We start from the raw sequence: 13,360 nt of genomic DNA, 5'->3' as shown, positions 1-13,360 counted from the left end.
CAGTCATCGTACATCACACCGGTGACCGGCTCACCGTTAGTAACTCCAACAACACTTCTATTTCTTGTAGAGTGATAGTGCACTCTCCAACAAACATATGAAATGTATGCGTCTTGGGCCTCCATCTCTATGTCTTGTAGAATGATAGTGCATTCTCCAATAGACATATGGAATATATGCATCTTGGGCCTCCATCTCTTGACCAAAGCTGTGATCAGATGCCAATCCAACTGAATAAATCCTAATCTGGCAACCCCATAGAATCCAGATGTGCGCAGTAGCAGTAGTATTCGAGGGTGGAGCGAGATAGTGCGCTAGAGAACTGCCTCTCGATGGCTGCAAGATATTTCTCCAGTAGTACGGTCTCGCCATACAACAGATGATCGATGAATGGAATGGTCGTACAAAGCATCGGGATCAACAGGTCCTGGGTTTAAAGTCATGATCTGAAAAAAAAAATATTTATTTCTCAATTAAAAAAATATTTGTTTCTCAATTAGAAGAATAATGTACAACTTAATTAGAAAAATAATGTACAACTTAATTAAAAGAATAATGTACAACTTAATTAAAAGAATAATGTACAAGTTAATTAGAAGAATAATGTACAACTTAATTAAAAGAATAATGTACAAGTTAATTAGAAGAATAATGTACAACTTAATTAAAAGAATAATGTACAACTTTATAATAAAAAAATTGAATATACAATAAATTTATTTACTTTCTATAGAAATATATATATATATATATGGACAATGAGAAAAAAAACTAGTAATCATTAATGAAAAAATAACAATAATAACAGAATTTTGAATTATAAGAAAGAGCGAGATTGAGAGCGAGATTGTGAGAGAGAGCGAGATTGTAGAAGAGAGAGAGATTGTGTGAGAGAGCGAGATTGTAGGAGAGAGTAAGATGCATACATTTCATAGACGTTGGAGATTGTCTCATCCTACAATCTCGCTCTCAATCTCGCTCTCTCCTACAATCTCACTTGCAATCTCGCTCTCTCCTACAATCTCGCTTTCAATCTCACAATCTCGCTCTCAATCTCACTCTCTCTTACAATCTCGCTCTCTCTTCCTTGTCGAGGGTTGAAGTTTCGACTTATGTAAAACTAGCAAGATTTTCTTTTCCTTGTCGAGGGTTGAAGTTTCGACTTATGTATGTCGAAACTTTAACCCTCGACAACCCTTGTTTCCAAGTTTTTCTTTGTTTGTCGAGTTCTCAACGTTTGACCTCTACATTAGACGAATCCTCTCTCGACTTCTAGCCTCGAACTCCCAAAACAACAATATTTCTCTAATAAGTTTCAAAACAACAATATTTCTCTAATACGTTTTGAAAACAACAATATTAATATAGATTCCTTAAATTTTTGGATAAAAATGGATACCATTCGTTTTGGATGATTTTTTTTTACTCTGTGTTAAAATATCTTTAAAGTTTTAAAAGTTTCAATAGAAATCTTAAACTTTCAAAAATAAATACTCTTGCCGTTCATTTTGGATATGGAAACTTTTAGTACCTCTTTAAAAAATACTCATAAAATTTCAAAAGTTGCATTAATGCCCTTTAACTTTTTTTTTAAAAAAAGTTTTAAAATGTTCCAACACTTTTTTTTGAAGTTATTTTGAGTGAAGAAAGAACCAATTTAAAAACAACTCAAATCGATATATTTTTATTTTTTTCATGTATATATATATGTATCATGTATGTATATATATGTGTGTGGATATATATATGTATGTATGTATAGATATTTGTACATATGCACATATAGATATATATACACAATATTTTGCTAGTTTGTCTAATTCCTACACTAATTTGAAACAAAAACTTCTAAGTTAAAAGTATAAAATCCAACCAAACTCCAAAATAAAAATTTCTTTCAAAACTCAACAAAACAATGGCCCACATAAGGGTTACCGCTATTGTGCTTGAAGGCGCTCCCTAGATTTTCAACCTAACTTGATTTAGAGTTTACATAATTTGTTCAATAATTTCTTTACAATATGTTATCAAGAAAACATTTTAAACCCTAAATTAAAATTTAAAAACAAAAACAAGGTTTAAATATTATCTTTTTGTTTAAAAAAATTTGCTTAAATTTTAAAAACAAGAGTTTATTTTCTTATTTACTTATTCTTGAGAAAAAAAATTACCATATGAGTTTTAATTTTTGATAATATGGGAAACTAGGGTTATAATTGGTAGCGTAAAATATGGAGCAAGAATGTGAAACAAAAGTTTTTTTTTCTTTTTAAACAATAATTCCTCTTTTCCATTTTTTTTATACAATTTTTATCAATAGTTTAATGGGACCTATTAAAAATCTTGAAATTTTTGCTCATAAATGAACAAAAACCTGTAAGTACTCATCTAGTTGGTGTTTCATTATTATTATTTTTCTGTTCAACCATTTTAGAGGTGAGATTGGTGACTACTGAAATATGCTCTCAAAATAAATTGGTGTGGCCGTATTTTGTCGGTTGGAATAAATCCAGTGAATTAAATCATGACACACTAGTCAATATTATCATATAATGACAAAAGCATATTAGTCATCCAAAAAGGATGAGTACTCGTGAACAACAACCATTACTTATCATTGAATTAGTTTTTCAAGTATTTAATTAAAAAAAAAAAAGTCATTTAAGAAAAGATTGGATATTTGACAACCACTCAAAATAGCTTTTGAAGTATATTTTAAATATTTTTTTAATAAAAAATATTTAAATAAAAATGAGTTTTTAAAAAACATTTTTTTAAGTCAATCCAAGTGGGCCCTTAATCTATTTGCAAACACTATTGAGAATTTGATGGAAGTTTCTTATCTATTTTTTTAGTTCAATAATATGAGGTGAAAGATTCAAGTCTCTTGACCTTTTAATCGATTGTAGGGACGATCTACTCAAATGAAAAAAATCGACCAAACTAATCGAACTGATTTCAACCAATCTATTTTATGCACTATATAACCCGTAGTTGGTTGGTGAGCTCAAAAAATAGCTTAAGCGGCCAATAAAAAACCATAAATATGTTGAAATTTATGTCCTAAATCTCGTAGTCTGTAAATTTGTAAACAAATGATTGAATAAATAAATTATTATTTATTTTCTAATAAATAAAATGTTATTTGTTATTTGTATAACTCAAATCTAATAAACTAAGATCAAAGGTTATTTAATGTAACTTGAACAGTATGCGGTTGACATACAAGTGAATTATGTTCAAGTAGTAACCTAAAAATTATATAGTATATGGATAATGTTGGGTGTCTTATCCTGGTAATACTATGAATACGACCTACTTTGTAAATGTTACAAACGATTTGGTCTAAATCATTCATGTGCATACATGTAAGGGGAGGTATCCTATACAATGAAATTGTATTAGACAGTACCACAAAATATATAATCTCTCTTTGTAACACCATTAATTGAAGAGATTAATATTTCAAATGATAACCATGTAACTCAATTTGAATCCTGAGTGAGTTATGGACTCCTGCTCATGAGGATCGTTCTTTGATTTGTATAGGTGAGAGTGACCCTAGTTGCCGACTTAATATGCCTACTATTTTGGAGACGATATCGAGTGAGGAGCTGGGAACATAGTTTCGTAAGATGAAATTCCCTCATTTCCACCTTTAGGGTAAGTAGATAAGTTATTTCGATAAGTGCGGACTTCGAAACTTAAACAATGAGGCTTTACCTTCTTGTTGGCTCGAGAGGGACTTTGTTTATGGTAGGACCATCAACAAATTGTTCATTTGAGGATTAGTGGTACTAAATTTGACTCAACTATAGTTACAAACAACTTATGAAGGATTGACTTTATGTGAAATGGTTAAATCAATGGACACATAAATGTTCTACAGTGTGAAGAGTGTAGTTATGAATTTTTAGTGGAGTGACCCACAGTTATTGAAAGTTGATTAATGTAATTAAAGTGTTCAATTAATTAATCTTAGATCATTAATTAATCCCCTTGCTAGCTCACTAAGGGTAATACAAGGATCATATTATTTTGGAAGAATTTGAATTATTCAAATGAAGTTAAGGAATGTAATTTAATTGTATAAGATACAATTAACATAATGCATATATCTATATTATATATATAAAGTTAATTTGGAATAGGATTCAAAATTAATCCATATAATATGAGAGATAATTTATTTGAGTAAGATTCGAATAATAAATTGATATGAATGAGATTTATATTAAAACTATAGATTATGAGAGATATATGAATTTGAAATATGATTCAAATAAAGTTTTATTTAAATATGAGATATTTAAATTTAATTAATTAATTAATTAAGTTATTTAATTAAATTAAGTTAGATTTTATTTTGTTTTATTTTAATTAAAAATCTTGTCAACTTCCAATAGTAGGAAGTAGAGGAGGGATGGAGTGAGGAGTTATAGTAACTCCTCTCTCTCTTTCACGTTTAAGTTGTTTTTATTTGTTAAAACATAAGTACTTTTTGTTGGAAGTTCTCTCTGCAAAAGATCTCTCTCAACAATACTCTTTGACAACCTATAGAAAAAAGGTTTTCTCTGTATTTTTCCTTCCCTCTTCCAAAAAAAAAAAAAAAAAATCTCACAAACTTGCATTCTTGCTTGAGACATAGCGGGAGGACACTTTTGGTGGTGCTCAAGCTATTAAGTAGTAGTGCGTAGAAAGTCTTGGAAAAAATCAAAGAATAGTTCTTCAAAGGTTAACTTCTTTTTCTGTTTTTTTTTTTTTTTTTTTTTTTTTTTTTCAATTTTCACAGTTTGCTTAACCTAGATTTTCTTTTAATTCTGGAAAAAAAAATCTTTTCTCTCAAATTCAAAGACAAAAAGGATAAAATTCTTCCGCATTAGGACTGAATCCCTTCAATTAGTATCATAGTTAATTTTTTTAAAAAATTTTTTGGTTTAGATTGAAAATCAGAATTAAAATGATGGGTTCAATTTTTTTGTACATATGTGATATACAATTTTAAAATTTGGGTTTGCATAGATGTTTATGGATTTTGAAATTTAGATTTATAATTTACTTTGATTTGATTAATGTAAGGATCCATTGTTTTGGGCAAATTGTTTGTAAATTGAGTAAGTAAGTCCTTGTCGTTCGTGGTTTTTTATTGTTGTGATAAAGGCTAGAAATAGAGATGAAAAAAATGATATTCAGAGTGCAGACCCAAGAAGTCTTTGTGCCCGTGTTGTCTGATCATCATCTTTTGTGGGTCTTGAAAAGCTTCTGACTGTCTGATTACGTTGTTTATTTGTCATAGATTCTCCTGGATAGTGCAGTTTTTTTGGGCATGATTGATATGGAAGTTGGCCAAAAATTAAGTTTTTTGAGCCATAATTTGAGATCTTGGAAAAATATTTACCACGGAGATAGAAAATTTAAAATTATTGTAATTATTCTAGGAATGCCAAAATTTACTTTTTTGTATGTTGCATATAGTATGTCTTGTAGGTTTTTGTATGTTGCATATAGTATGTCGTGTAGATTAAAATTTCAACATAGGTTAAGTATATCATATCTAAATGTAATTGTTATATTTAAAATTTATGTTTTTTCTATAAAGTATATACATGATGTATATTATATAATATGCCTAATTATAATATTAGTGTTATGTTACATAGTTTAATGTATGATTAAAGCATGTATACTATATAGTTTTATTTTCATTAATATTTATACAAGTGTTATATTATGGTTGTTAATGCAAACAAATGATACATGAAGCATAATATTACATAGTTTAAATATAATTGTTATATTAGTAATGTCATTAGATGCATGTTATAAACTTTAATTTCTTTGATATAAAAGTTATATGACATGGAAATTAAAAGCTATAATAAAGAGTTATATGCAAACATAGAGTTTTAATTAATGTTTTTAAAAGGTTTAAATATTGGAAATTAAAATTTTATGTTATAATATTTCTAATAAGATTATAAATAAAATAATCTCTTACTTATTCTGATAGGATTAAAATAAGATAATAAAAGATTAAATTTATAAAATATTGACTATAAAGGATCTTTGACTAGGAACGTTCTGTCTGGAATTGGGGTATTTAAGCTGACCATAAGGGAATACTCCTACTTGGAAACCGATCTGGAAGGTGAATTAGTCAAAATTTTATAAGCATGCAATGATGCATTAATTCATTAAAGTGTTTAGTGAATTAAAACATTATGTTAAACTATCCAATATAAGTGTTATATTTGGCGAATTAACATAACTTAGATAAATGACTTAGCCTAAGTTTACCTTAGTAATTAACCCTAATTTATAAAGGGCTAGTTGGATAAATGGAATTCAAGCCCAAAATAATAGAATATGTAGTAAGGATAAAATAATTGCATATATAAAACAAAAAATGGTAAAAGACTAAAAAAACCCACGCCTAGTCACCATTTTACTCGCTTCTTCCCGATTTTCTCAAATTGAAAGCTATCACTGATAGCAATTATCAGTGGTAGCCACTAGTAGCAACTATTAGCTGCTGCTACAGATAGCTGCTATTAGTGATAGCTTTCAATTTGAGAAATATTAATGCAATCTTGAAATATTAGCTTTAGTTTGCTTTTAGTTATCAATGGCTATCATTGATACACTTTCATCAATTGGAATCAACCTTGAAGTATTAACAGTTAAGGCTACCAGTGCCTATCAATGATAGACTTTTATAAGTAGTTATCAACATTGAAAGAAAACTAACAACTTTGAAAGATTGAGCTATACCAGTGATGGAAAATTATTAGTGGTTATCACTGATAGACTGTAATAAATTAGTATCAACTTTGAAAGATTAACACAGTGGCTATCACTAATAACCTTCTATCGTGATTATCACTGATAGCAGCTATCAGTTGTTATCACTCTTTAGATCTTTTGACGCTAACCCAGTCGCGCGTGCTTTCGTCTTCAGCCCAATCGCAAGGCAGCGTTGCAATGCTGCGATTAGTTGTATAAAAGTCTCTCTTCGATTTAGCTCAAAAGGGATGTTGTATTTTATGGAGGCCGAGGAGAGGTCTGTTCTTCTTTTTCCTCCCTATTCTTTCAGCACCATTAGGTGGGCTTTATTGCTTTTATTTTGAATTGTAATCATGGATTGGATGGTATCTCATGGGTTTGTCTATGAATCAATGAGATAACTTTTTATCTAGTTCTTGGATTGAGAATTCTTTATAATCTCTTGAGTTTTCTGGTTTAATTAATGATTGTATTCTGATTTTATAATTTCTTTGGGTCCGACTTAATTTTTTAAAGCATGATTTTGAGGTTGACTTTTCACGCATAATCTTGCATAGCTAATAGATTTTAGTTATGTCACGTTCTTACTTGAATGTATAGCTAAAATAAACTAAGTATTTTTATTTAATTGTGCATTTGATGGCTATTCCTAGGATTCATGAATGCTAGGTTCAAAGATAAAATCGATTGATTGAATATAGTTATCTTGTCAATTAATCGACATAGTTGAATCCCAAATCGTCATGCATGTGTTTTTAGTTGGCTGCTATCAAACCCTATAGAATTTAGAAGCATGTAGATTAATTAGGGTATTGGTTTTCCAACCTTAATTAATAGTTAGGACACTTTCTTGGCTTGGTACTTGCTAGCTATCCACCACTATAGAGGCTAGTTAGATCGAATCAAGCGAGTAGTTGCGTATGCACATATCAATTGCATAATTAATTGCCAAAAAACGATGATAGAAATTTCAATAAATGTCTATCTTGATTTGAGAACTAGATAAACCAATCCCTGTTTACATTTATCCTCTGCACTTTAATTTCAATTATGTTTTCAAATTTATCCAAAACCAAAAACCCAGTTTTTTTATTGCTTTTACATAGTCAAATTTAGCTATAGAGATATTTAATTCTTAGCAGCTATAGAGATATTTAATTCTTAGCACCTATGTGGTTTGACTCCGTTCTTGCCACTATTGTTATGTCTTTGTAGTGATACAAGTAGTTCGGTGATCTTTTTATAAATATATTTTTTTCTCAGGTTTGAGGTTTATTAACGACGTAATATCAAAATGGCGTCACTGTCGGGGAGCAAGCCAATTAATCTCTCTTAGTTGAATTTGATTTGTAACTTTAAAACCCCCCAATTTTTCTTTTCTTTTCTTGTGTCTACTTGTTTTTCTCATGGTAGATGATATGAATATCTATTATGCGTTTGGTATGAAGTACAAAGTTCAACGAAGAAAACAAGAGGTAAGTGAATTTAATGATCTTAAAAGTCAAATATCTGAACTAACCTCTCTTGTTCAAGTATTTCTGCCAATTTAAAATTGAATTTAATGAGCTTAAAAGTCAAATATCTGAACTAACCTCTCTTGTTCAAGTATTTCTGCCAATTTAAAATTGAATTTAATGAGCTTAAAAGTCAAATATCTGAACTAACCTCTCTTGTTCAAGAATTTAATGAGCTTAAAAGTCAAACATCGATGCACTCTTCTTCTTCTGCCAATTTAAGTATTTCTTTAGAAGATTTGGTTAGGAAACTTTCTAACAGCTCTGGTGAATTTGTGCAGGAACCTCCCTTTAGCCATCAGAAACCATTGAGTTTCCAGTAGGATAGCTTCCATTATGAGAGTACTGAGTTGATCTGTGGAGTGACTCACATCGATGATTCCGTTGAGCAGCTGGTTCCTCAAATTTTCGGTCAAGGTAAGACTTTCAATTTTAAAATGTATGAACTTGTTGATGGTTCCTTTTAGTGTGCACAGGAATCCATTGAGTCTCACCTGGAGATCCAAGCCCCCATGCTTACATTGGAAAGTCATCTTCAGCCTTCCACTGCCCATACCACTAAGGCCAAATTTGTGGAGGAACTTAGGACTTGCAAAGACGATGTTTATCCTTTGCCATGTCCAGGACAAGTTAGTAAGGTTAAGTATGAGTCTAAGCTTTACTTTGAGGAGTCTCAGATAAAAAAGTTAGAGGTTTCCGAGCCTTGTTCAGATCTTTCTCCTGGTATTTCTTACATTTTTTAATATTGTTCATCTTTTCCTTGCAAGTCAGAAAGTCAGAGTCTTTATTTTCTAAAGAGTCAGTTCTTGAGTCTTTTATTTTATTTCCTTTGTCGTTTATAAAAAAATAAAAATACAAAATTCGATCTATCTAGTTCTTTTCAAACGATGGGAACCCTCATATGGCCTTACCAGGCTATATAGACTCATCTAAGAAAGGACTAGCGAAATACGAGAATTTCTTTGTGCCTTGACAGAAGATAGGTCGTGTCGAGCGACATTAAAAATTTGCGTTTTTTGGAGACAACCAGGTGAATTTTTTTATTTTAAATTTCTTTCTAGTGTTTTAATTCTAGGTTAGTTATTTTTAAAAATTAGTTTTAAATTTTAGTTTAGGCTTTTAATTTTTAAATATAATTAGGAAAGGTTTAGTTTTTAAAAAAAATTTAAAAAAAAGGGGCAACAACTTTTGGGCTAAGTTTTCTTCATCTTTCTCTTTTCGATTTCTCTCAATTTCTGCACACTCCTCCACCGATTTTTCACCCAAAACTCGAATCCTTTGTTTTTCTTCCATAAATTCCATCAAACCTTCAAACTTCCTCACTTTTCACCTTGAATCTGTGGGTTTCCTATCCATTCCGATTTTTAAGGATTTTTCTCACACACTTTGGAATTCTCTTCAACCTAAGGTAAATTTTGATTTTCATGTTGATTTCTTATGTAGATTTACTTAATTAGGTTGAGACTCTTAATATTTTGTGATTTTTGGCTCAAATTGAAGTGTGTTGAAATTGATGGTTCGTAATTTGTTGAAGATTTCAATAAAATATTTGGGATTTTTCTGTGCAGGTGGATTTGGTGTGATTTTTTATATATTTTGAGTGGGGTTAGGTTGATTTTGCCAAGTTTGTCGATTTCCCCTAGGTTTAGAGCCCGATTTTGTGAGCTTTAAATTAGTCATTCGTTATGGGTCCTAGGAGAGAAAGAGGGAGAAACGTTTCTAGTTCTAGTCAAAGAGGTCGTGATCCTTAGCCAGAATTTGAGCACCCTAGGTTCAATTCTCAAGGGGCTTTGGATAGGTTTCATAGTTTCCTCTAGGAAGCTTGTTCTCGAAAGGGCGTTGTCCTTAAAGCAGGACTTCTATCCCCATGGCAGTGCTGAGATACAGCAGTGAGGTTGGGAATCCTTGTCCTGGAGAGGCGGTTGTTCCTATTATAGAAGCACCTGGTGAGCTCGAGGTAAAATGGGTTCGATCGAGGGGAGTTACAATTAGATTTAAGGGGACGGAGATGTCCGTCTCTTGTCAGATCTGGCTAGCTCCTTTTCATTTTTCATTTGGCCAAAGAGATCCACTATGTGAAAAATTGTTCACTATGTGAAAAATTGTTACGATCCCAATTACAATAGCAATCTCTCAAAGCTTTTGACTACTATTCTCTAAAGGAATTTAATTAGAGTTGATACACTAAGCTTAAAGTTCTAACTATGAAGACTTGAAACTAGAAACATAGGCTCCATTTATAGGTTTGGAGCTCATCCCCATTCCTCAATTTATCCGATGTGGGACAAACTGCATTTCTAATATTTTGCCAAAACCCAACACTAACAAGCAAGATTTTCTATCCATCAAAACTTTAAACAAATAAAAACCAACATACTAAATTTAAAGTAAATGAACTTACTTTATTTATCTTTTACAATTTTTACATACATGATTTCAACAAATTTCAAGTAAAAATTAACCAAAAAGCTAAATTTAAACTAAATAAATCTATCCTCCTCTATTTAGAAGTTTGACATAACATAGTTTAACAAATTTCAAGTAAAAAAAAATCATAAATGCTAAAATTAACCTTTTGGACTTCAATTTCAAATAAAAAGAAGTCTTTTTGTAATATATTAACCATTAATTAATCAAATAAAAAATCGATTTACTTTTATGTTTAATCTGAAAACATTTGGTTATATTTACTCCTCTTGGTAGCCCAAATAGAAACTTTATTAAACTAAACGAAGAGCCTAATGGGCATACATTACACAAAATCTGCACTAAGAAGTTAAGCCAATCATAATGGAGGATAATCTACCCAAATAAAAGATATAGAAGAAGCAAAGGCTTAGCTTGTAAAGTTGTGGGCCTCTTTATTGTAAATCTCCTCCGAAACAAAATACAGAAAAAGCAAATGCTTACCAGAATCGTGCAGCGATGGAAGTGTAGCAGCCCACCAGTCGTAGGCTCGATAGCAGCACCAGATGGCGGATGGCGTGGTGTCGTGGGTGTTGATGCGGGTGCAGGGCCATATGGCGTGGTGCAAAAAAAAAATTAAAAAAATAAAAAAAACAAGAGGGAGAAGAAAAGAGGGATGGTGTGGTGCAAAGGAGAAAAATGAGAAAAGAATAGGGACAAGAAAAGGGGGTTGGGCGGCTGATGAAAGAAGAAGAGGGAAAAGATATGTTTTTAATTCGCTTGTAAATGGCATCAGGCAAACTAGGTTCTCCTGATGGTAGTTTAAACTTTCGTCAGGAGATCCCTTAATTAAAATTTTTCCAAGTTTTTTTAATCTCGACACCTTGTCTATAGCGTAGGGATAAGTATGGTCCAAAGATTGCAATGTCGGAAGAAGTCATCAAACTCTTTTGCCAAAATTTTTTATGCCGACGGTCTAAAAACGATGTCGGGAGAGCATATTTTTCCGATGTTATTAAAATTATCGTCGGGATATCATCTTTTCATTATTTGAAAAAAAAGAAGTCAGAAAAATGGTTTTTCCCACATGTTTTTTTTTTTGCGTCGAAAAATTTTCCGTCGGAAAAAATCAAATTTCTTATTGTGAAAGAAGTAAGAAGAAGGAATGAGAAACGAGAGGAGGAATGAGATTGATGTTAGCCGAAAGCCACTTTTCATTTGATTTTTAAACTTGGGCCAAATTTTCGTTGGACCCCTAAAAGGATGCCATTTTTACAAATTTTCCTTAAAAAATGGACAATTATAAATATAGCAATCAAACCCAATGTACTAAGAAATATAACTCAATATATAAGTTTTTTTAGATAGAGTAAAGTTTATATTCAACTCTTGAAGTGTAGTATATTTGCTAATAGGACACTATCAATGATAGAGTCTATCTCATCTCTATTAGATTTTACTATATTTACAATTCATTTACAATATTACTATATACATGATTATTAACCCTAAAACTACTGTCCATTACAATTCTTCCATTCATAATGTTTTTCTTATTTGAAGTGACATGTAATTTAGCTACTCTATATTTGATTATTTGAATATTGTAAGTTGTTAGAGGTATTTCAGTCCTCCAATAAATCTTAACTAATCAATTAAAAAATTATTTGGTCATTTATCTAATTGAACAAATTTTTTCATAGTTAAATTTAGTTATTTATTCAAATAAAAATTTTAAGTTGGGTGTTTGTTTGACAACATTCGGCGATTCAATGTTGGAACTTTCTCCACTAATGGGGTGTTTGGCGTGCGATAAAAGCGGAGTTGAGTTGATAATTATTATATAGAGAATTAAACTTGAAGGAACTTGTTTTACAGAAAACCTATGAGCAGAAACGGATCATCCAAATTCCATTGTGAATGAACTCATACATTTACAGTTATACAGAACAGATTATGCACAAATGTTAAATTACAACATGCTTTCCGAATTAAATACAAAGGATAAGAGATTATACCTTTGAAGAACCTCTTCTTTAAGAATAATCCCTCGATCATTCACCAATATGTCGAACAACTCGGTCTCCCTCGTACAGCGAAAACCGGACACTACTATAAGATTACCTTGATATTCTCGATGTGAGAATCTAGGAGTGGTGGGCTATGGCTTATTTTGGTTTGAGGGAAGGTTTAATGTGAAGGAGGAAGACGATCGAGTCAATAACTGGACTATCGTGTAGAAGATGAAGTCTATTAATAGACTAGGTACTTGATCGTTTAGATATTGAAAATATCGTATAGTTTCTCGATTACTAAACTGGTCAGTTGTGTGTTTTTCGTAGAATAATTAGAAAACCAATTTTCATCTTTATTATACTTTGCCATAAAACCGTATAACTACTCACTAAGGGTAGTTATTGTGAAAGAGATATTTAATTATCAAACAATTAATAAATATAAATAAATATGATAACTAACTTATCATATTATATTTATAACCTATAATTTTAATATTGCATCATATACAATATATAAACCATAGTTCTTTTTCTTTATTTTATGACATTTAATATAAATCATATTGATATTAAATTTAATAATTATGAATCTTATTCATAGAAATTATATTTGAATCATATTCAAATATTAGCTCCTCC

At 30.7% G+C, this 13,360-nt stretch overlaps 1 long non-coding RNA gene across 2 annotated transcripts; it reads left to right on the top strand.

Annotated features, from left to right (window-relative positions):
- The first annotated feature begins 5,915 nt into the window (after nt 1–5,915).
- Nucleotides 5,916–10,449, top strand: LOC120081207 (uncharacterized). Of its 2 annotated transcripts, XR_016530550.1 has the most exons (3): nt 5,934–8,258; nt 8,579–9,705; nt 9,866–10,449. It is a non-coding gene; the product is annotated as an uncharacterized LOC120081207 (long non-coding RNA). The 2 variants fall into 2 exon arrangements; XR_016530549.1 differs by having other exon boundaries at nt 5,916–9,705.
- Nucleotides 10,450–13,360: the final 2,911 nt, after the last annotated feature.

Source organism: Benincasa hispida, chromosome 7 (genome assembly GCF_027475165.1).
Source record: "Benincasa hispida cultivar pf3 chromosome 7, pf3_genome.v1.1, whole genome shotgun sequence".
Lineage (NCBI taxonomy): Eukaryota > Viridiplantae > Streptophyta > Magnoliopsida > Cucurbitales > Cucurbitaceae > Benincasa > Benincasa hispida.
Note: the sequence above shows the minus strand (reverse complement) of the source record. Positions and strands in the feature narration are given on the sequence as shown.